Raw genomic sequence first — 8,712 nt, forward strand, 5'->3', positions numbered from 1 at the left:
TAGAGAATTGGTAACATGTACCAAAAAATTCGTCATATTTACTAAATTTTCCTCTCAGTGTACGCGTTGGAAGTTAATCCTCAACTCTCTTTATTCAAGGCGCCTAGAAGTATATGCTAAGGAAGGTGGGCCAACTTGCTAAAACCAAGGCGCGTAGAAGTATATCCTAAGGTGGGCCAACTTGCTAAAACCACTCTTCAGCCATCTTGGAAGTCTACTGTGTTTTGTTTGTAAACAAAACACAATAAGCTTGTGCCCAAGCTCGCTCGTGATCAGTCTGTCTCTTTCACACTTCAAGGAAAAAAATCCCCTTCTGCTTTCTTCCGTACTGTTTTCATATACCGCTCCCCTAACCAACTTAGTGACGAAACGGCCTCACCTAGTACCATAGACCCGTCTTGGCTAAAACCACTCTTCAGCCATCTTGGAAGTCTACTGTGTTTTGTTTGTAAACAAAACACAATACGCTAGTGCCGAAGCTCGCTCGTGATCAGTCTGTCTCTTTCACGCTACAAGCAAATAATTCCCCTTCTGCTTTCTTCCGTACTGTTTTCATATACCGCTCCCCTAACTAACTTAGTGACGAAACGGCCTCACCTAGTACCATAGACCCGTCTTGTCTTTATTCATTTCAGATTTCAGTTCCCTACGCTTGGGCGATGGCTACGTGACCCTTTTTGCGGTGCTCAGCATAATCGTCGTCCCCCGGTCATCGCTCGGGTGGCGTGACTCCGTTTATGCTGAGTACAGTGTTTATGTTAACTTATCGTCATCGCTCGGTTGGCGTGACTCCTATTATGCTGAGTTGGTTATGTTATCTTATCGCGCTGCGCGCTTCTATTCAAGGGACATATCCACCACAAACTTACAATAAAAAAAATCCGGAAAATGAAGCCGATTTGAACTCGCCAGGTTTTCTATGGCGGTCCGATTGTTTAGATTCCTCTCAATACCTTTTACATCAACAGATCAAGAGTTACATTCTGCTCGCTCACATTTTCCAGTGCTGTCATTGGTTGAATGAATCTGCTAGGGTGGTGATAGGAAAAGTTGCGCCAGGGTTGCATCGGTCATTTTCAGCTTTCTCATTGAATTCGACCACATGACTTCGCATTTCACTTCCATCATTTATACGGAGATTTTCCAGTTGCTCCCTTATCCTCGTCCGGTTGACCACGGACTCTTCAGTGTACGTTGCCCCTAAACTTTCTCACATCTCTCTAGTAGTTTTCTACTCACGTACTTCTTTCAATCACTTGTCTGAAATAGAGCTCACCAGTATAGATTTTCCTTCCCAATTCATTTCGCCAAATTTCACTCACTCAGCTCCTACCTCCAGGGCCGCCTCGGTGAGCACTTGAGCCGGCAACTCCAATTTTGGAACTCGCATCCATTCCCACGGAATGGCGAAATTTCATACGCCAACTCCATCAATGTTCTCGGTCAACTATTTCAACCGTACATGTCTGGTAGGGGATCTTCATAGCCGAACTGGTTGCGTGTCCGCTCAGGGCCCTCAATTTACTATTTTTGTGTATTATTATAGCTTCTACGTCCACTCCACAAACATCAAGTGACGATGATTCAATTTCGAACGTAGCGTAGAACTCGCGTCTGTCACGTTCGGTGGCTGATGGATAGCTGATAGCTGACGTGATCGGAATATCAAGCGATGGCGATCTAACGCTAAACGTAAACGATCGGTGAGACATCTGGATTTTGTTTTTGAACTAATTTGATGATAATAACCTAAACCTCAAAAACAAATCACGTATATTTTACTTCCGGGCTTTCTAAGGTAGTTCTTACATGCAGGAACCATGCATTTTTCAACTTTTTTTTTATTGTGCCCTCGAATTTCCTTTTGACGTAGAACTACGTCTAACCGGAAGATATAGGGGGTGAAATGGAAATCTAGGCACTGAACAAGTAAGAAAAAATGCAAGATTTGGAACGCTTATAACTCGAGCATTTCTCAATAGATCGCAAAGGTTTTTGCATCAAATGATAGGAAATATATCTACGCATCTATCATAACGAATAACATTTCATTTTTCTTGAGATAAATAATTGAATAATTGTGAAATATCAAGCATTGTTAAAATGCACTATGTGCCCATTTTTGATTGGTCCATTTTGTGCTCCTCAAATCGTACCGACCAAAACGGGCAACCAGAGCAGCAGCGAAATAGAATGAAGCACGACTGGAAAGGAAAAAGAAAAAAATGAACGACACATTGGTCGCAGTCTCACACATGCGTAATTCTCGAGCAAGCCAGTCAGCTTAAAAATCCTCGCTCCGCTGCCGTAACGATCCATTCTTTGTGTGGACACCGACTGGACAACATCGTTGCTGGACGGGCTGGACGGCGAGGGATCGAGTGCCTTTCTCAAGGCAAGAGGGCGGAGGTGGTAGCGCTGGAGTAGAATAGAGTAGAGTTTTCAAAGGGCCTTTCTCAAGGCTAGAGACGAATGAACTGCAAAAGTTTAAAGTCTCTATAATACAATACCTTCCTTCCGTAACGATCATTCTCATTCAAACCGTACACCACATCGGTTCGCATCACAACACATCAACAAACCAACCCAAGCAGCCATGTCTGGACATGGTAAAGGAGGAAAAGTGAAGGGAAAGGCAAAATCCCGCTCGAACCGTGTTGATCTGGAGTTCCCCGCAAGGGTAGCTAGGCCGAGCGCGTTAGTACCAGTCCACCTAGCCGGCGTTATATAGTTTCGGCCGCTGAAGTGATCGAGTTAGCTGGCAAAGCTGCTCGCGACGATAAGAAAACCCGCATTCGGAACAGAACACATTCGGTTCGGTGGACATCAAGACAACAGGCAGTTGCAGCGAGTGGCGAGTGGCAAACGCAATCACAAAACGGCATCAGGTAGCAGAAGAAAAAAGTTTGTTCTTTATACAAACTGCTTTGGTGGTAAATCCAGAACAAGGCGGCATCGAGGGCGTTCGAAATGTTTTTTTTTCAAAACCACGAGTACTAAGTTTTCTAAATTGGAACCATTCCATAAAACAAGGCGCCATTAAACGTTCCAAAAAAGAGTTTAGGAAATACAGTTCAATGCTGTATTTCCTAAACTCAAACAATATCCAAAATAATAATAAAACACAAATTGATTTTTTCATAATTTGTTTGCCAGGATATGATGAGTATGTGAATTTGGCAGTTGTTCTGAGCTTATTGATTTTCACCAACTCTTAAATTGCTTCTAGATTGAAAATACAGTAATTTACACTTATCTCGACATTTAGCTAATTGGACGGACCTGTAATGCGACATATTTAGTTGGACATTTTTGTAAACATAGAGTTCGGGGTCCAAATTATGACTCCTCATTGAAAGCCGACACTGTACCACTGTCATCGCAAATGTACAGGTTAAAATTACCTCCAATCCGATACTGAGTGGTGGTAATGCGACGTGCCATTGAATGTAATTTACTGTAAAATATGTCACAAGCTGGATGGGAAGAAATTTTCCAACTGTGAAAGCTGTGGCGAGTGGCAAATGCAATCGCTAAACAGAAAGGTTTAGCCGAACAAGATGGGGATATCGAGTGATAACAAAACAATAAACTCTTTAGATTGAAGATAATTTTGTGATCCTGAAAAGGACCCTTTTTAGCCTGCATGTGAATCCAACGAGCGAACAAATCGTAATGAATGTATTTTTTTGCCATCGCTCCCTTTTAACGCTCATTCGTTCGTCTCGTTGGACTCGCCCCTCTGGCTGAGTCTGCCGATTTGTCTCTATCCTGTGAGTGTGTACCGCTAGAGTATAAAACACGCGGACCCCAAAAAAATATCTTATTTTCTTTCAAACCGTAAACCCGTGTGGTTGTACGGCATCGGAATCGTGGACGTAACAAAGGAGGACAAGTTAAGGGAAAGGCAAAGTCTCACTCGAACCGTGCAGGTCTCCAGGTCCCTGTTGATCGCATTCACTGATTGCTCCGCAAGGGTAACTAGGCCGAACGGATTGGTGCCGGAGCACCAGTATACCTAACAGCGATTATAGAGTTTCGGCCGTCAGAGTGCTCGAGTTGGCTTGCAAAGCTGTTCACGACAATCAGAAAACCCGCATCAAGAACAGAGCAGCTTCGGTTCGGCGCTCATCAAGGCAACAATTAGTTTCAGTGAGTGGCAAAGTGTTTCTCCGGCATGTCGCATTAAATGTAATTTACTGAACAACATGTCACAAGGTGGATGGGAAGAAATTTTCCAACTGTGAAAGCTGTGGCGAGTGGCAAACGCAATAGCTAAACAGGAAGGTTTAACCGAACAAGATGGGAATATCGAGTGATAACAAAAACACAATACTAAAAGTTCTTTTCAACCCTCAACATATTCATAAAGAGTAAACAGTAAACTAATCCATTTTTCAGGTAGATAGGTAGGTATTCAAAAAAAAAATAGGTAGGTAGGTAGAAGAAAATAAAACAATATATTTAAAATATATATTTAACAAAAGCTGTCCCCTTTGTATAGTCCTACGTCACTCCGGTTATGTCCCCGACATTACCCACCCGTCTTTTTTGATTCAACCATTGTCAACGTTTATACAGTTTTCACTACTGGAAGAGGTACGAAAATAACATCTTATATATAAAATTGGGCAGAATTAAATTTCTTCCAAACACATCGCAATCAAATAATAGTTCTAACATTGTAATTTATGGAAAGAACTACAAACCTTCCAAAAGGTCACATTGCAAAATTTAAAACCATCATCACTTTCACCGCAGCGCCGCTTATACCAGGGACAGACATACAGCTGTACTTGCGTTGTACGTGTACAGCGTTGTACAGGTACCATCGTACCATGACAGACATACTTTGGTTGTACATTGCACCGCATGTCAAATTGGCAATCAGAAATTCGACCAATTTTCACCTCATGTTTCAATGAAAAATTATTTAGCGTCTGAACTATCAATCACAACAAACAAGTTTCCAATCTGAGTTATTAACTCAAGAGAAAGTTAATGAAAAGAATATTTACCAAGTGTTTTGATTCAGTTTGTTCATGCTACCCACCACTAACCGTTTATGGCGCTGCGCACAGTACATCTGTAGTCATGTACAACGGTGAAACAGGTCGGTACAGATACAGCGATTGTACCGAGTTGCTTGCATGGTTCTAGCGCTGTACATGGTGACAGACATACATTTTTCGAAGTACAACGCTAGTACAGTTGTATGTCTGTCATAAGTATTATGAGCGTTTCGCATTTTCATGCACAGGTACACGAACTCAAAGCTCAAGTGAGAAATCCTCGTTCATTGCAATGCAATGAATCCTTCGTAGCAGTTTGTAGAAAATGTATTTAGCAAGCATCCAAAGTTACAGATACTAACGATAATAATCACTACGTTTGGTACTATTTTCTTGCACGGATTTAACTAATGAATTAAATAAAGAGAACATTTATCATTTCATTAATAGATAATCGATGGATTTAATTTTCTTTTCAAGTATGTCTTAATAAATCTAAAAACAACTTCAATTGGATTGTAAAATGGTAGTTCGAAATTGGTGAGTCGACAAGAGAGATTAATCACAAAGAGCGCAAATACTGTATGATATTCGCATTACAATAAATATGAGCATCGTTCATACTAAAAATTAAAAAACCTGAAGATGATCATACCCCAGCAAACATTAAATCGTATAATTTTGCACGTGCTAAGTCTTACAAATAATCAGAATAAATCATAATCGCATATAATATCAATCAAAGTATGCATCGTGTATATTTGAAATCGCATAAAATGTAAAAACTCGATTTTATATATCATTATAAAATTAAGTCGCAATTCGGTATAATTAACATCAGTTTTATGATGTACATTTTCATAAAATATATTTAATCCGCATCATATGCGTACATTGCGCTGATGCAGTTTGTATGTCGTATAAGCGTATAATTCAAATCGATTCAGTACTGCAGTAAATCGTGTTGCAGGCTGAAGAAAATCATGAAACAGTAAATCATATTAGATTCTAATAAAGAACATATTACATCATATTGAAATGTCCATGAAATGGTTTAACATTGACTAGTTTCATTTCATAACAGCAATGTCTGAACACATACGGAAGAATAAAATAATTAAATTTAAAAAAAAGTGGCTCTTATAGTCGATTACTCACAAAACATCGCAACCGGTGGAGAGAAGCTAAATGGATCGAAACAAATATGAGCGAAACTCATAACCAATTAACAGATGAAAATGGAATATTGGATGAATCTCCAAAACAAAACAATTTGGATTTTGATTTGATTGCAGGAATAGAGCAATTCAATGATTTCATTAATGATGATAATTTATTTTTAATTTATAATGATTTCATAAAACGTGTTTAATTTCAATCTATTACAGGAAATCATAGATTTTTTATGAATTTACAAAAATGGACTTCTGAATATCAGCACTCGAAATTGCTGATGTTCGATGAAAGTAACAACGGCAAACAGCCCTTCTAATGAAACATGCAGCAAAACGATAATACATACGACCGGAATTCGAACCCACATTGGATCAGTTTTCACCAAACATCAATCTGTGCTATTTTAAACATTTATATTCCACTCCCAACACAAGTAAATTTAATAATTATATATTTATTTTTTTAATTCATTTCATTTTATTCATTCATAGATACTTGCAGAGTAAGGACTCCTCCTTTTTGAATTCTGCAATTGGATTCAATACGACCACATCTTAAATTTTGGATCCGAATCCAATGAACAACTATTTTCCTATTCTAATTTCTAATTTCTTCCTTCTAGCCAATCTATACATTCACGATTGAACCGTCCGCGTGATCGAATGATTTTAATTTCAGCTGGTAGCTGGTTCCACAGAATAATTGCTCGCACGAAGAATAAGTCTCTAAAATGAGAGGTATTTACTTGTGGCAGAACAAAATTTTGGGTTCGCGTGCCTCTAAAAGAAGTAAGCTTTTCAGAAAGATAAAGGGGACCATGATGTACTAATCTAAACAGAAAGATGATGTATTCTACAAATATAAATACTCATATATAAAAATGGCGATTCGTGAGGCTATAATAAACATTTTACGAAAATATTTTGCGCCATTTGTTTTTTTTTTCTATGTGTGTAATAATTCGTATATGAGTATGGCAAAAGGCGTATTAGATGCGTTGACAATTCATGAATATATTCATATTAGATCGCAATTCAATTTCAACATAATCGCTATTATAGTCGGTCAAAGTTGCATATTCATCCAAACTAATTCGGTAAGCATTTTCCATGTATGTACCCAACAAACATCAAATCGCATAATGTGCGATTCACATAGCACGTTACGGAGAAGAACGTCTACGTTCCGTCAACGTCTCCACCAATTCACACATGCAGTCAATGCTTCCACCAGCACCGTCACGTCAAATGCCAAACGAATGATTTATTTAATTTTATTCATGGTGTCGCCATCTACAACAATTTTAAATTGCAATGTCCTCTTTCAAATCAGCATGCCTAGAATCAGTTCTAAATTTTGAAAAATTCAATGAGAATCATTGAATTCAATTATTTAAATGCTTAAACCCCGTAGTCCGACCCTTATGCAATAATAATAATAATAAATAGAATAATTCTTTCAACTAGTCGCGAATGATTTTCACTCCGAAATTTGGAGCTATGAGAAATGTTGGCATAAAAAGTACAGTAAGTTACTTATAAAGCGATATGCTGAGGTACCACTCAGTGTCGCATTGGAGTCGGTTTTGACCAGTAATTGGACATTTGCGACTGGTGGCGACTATCAATGTGGGGCCATAATTTGGGCCCCGAACTCAATGTTTACAAAAATGTCCAACTAGAGGTAAAAATGTCTAATTAAACGTGTTGCATCACAGATTTGTTCAATTAGCTTAATGTCGATGTAGATGTAAATTACTGTATAACCAAATCAAAACAAAAGCCGAGACACAACCAAACGAGCCGTCCGTCTCCGTCAATTATTCTTTTCTACAAACCCTGCCGGTCGTTTTCGTTGAACGTATGCTGACGGGTCGTTACGTTGCTGGTGTATGTGAATGTTTTCATGAGAATTGCATGGTAGAATCATTGACGTATCGTGACGTGACGGGACGTGAACGTGACGTGTATGTTGTATGTGAATCGCACTTAACCCAGCAAACATTAAATCGTATAATTTTGCACCTGCCAAATCTTACAAGAAATCCGAATAAATCATAATCGCATATAATATCAATCAAAGTATGTATCGTGTATATTTGAAATCGCATAAAATGTAAAAACTCGATTTTATATACCATTGTCAAATTAAGTCGCAATTCGGCATAATAAACATCAATTTTATGATGTACATTGTCATAAAATATATTTAATCCGCATCATATGCGTATATTATGCTGATGCTGTTTGCGTGTCGTCTAAGCGTATAATTTAAATCGATTCAGTACTGTAGTAAATCGTGTTGCATGCTGAAGAAAATCATGAAACAGTAAATCATATTGGATCCTAATAAAGAACATATTACATCATATTGAAATGTCAATGAAATGCTGATGCACTCGAATGTTTTAACCGCTGTTGAATTATATTTCAGATAGCCGCGCTAGATAGCTGGTGGATGATAATCCAGACGACCGGAGCTCGAACCCACATCGGAACAGTTTTCACCAAACATCAATCTGTGC

Source organism: Toxorhynchites rutilus, chromosome 2 (assembly GCF_029784135.1).
Source record: "Toxorhynchites rutilus septentrionalis strain SRP chromosome 2, ASM2978413v1, whole genome shotgun sequence".
Taxonomy (NCBI): domain Eukaryota; kingdom Metazoa; phylum Arthropoda; class Insecta; order Diptera; family Culicidae; genus Toxorhynchites; species Toxorhynchites rutilus.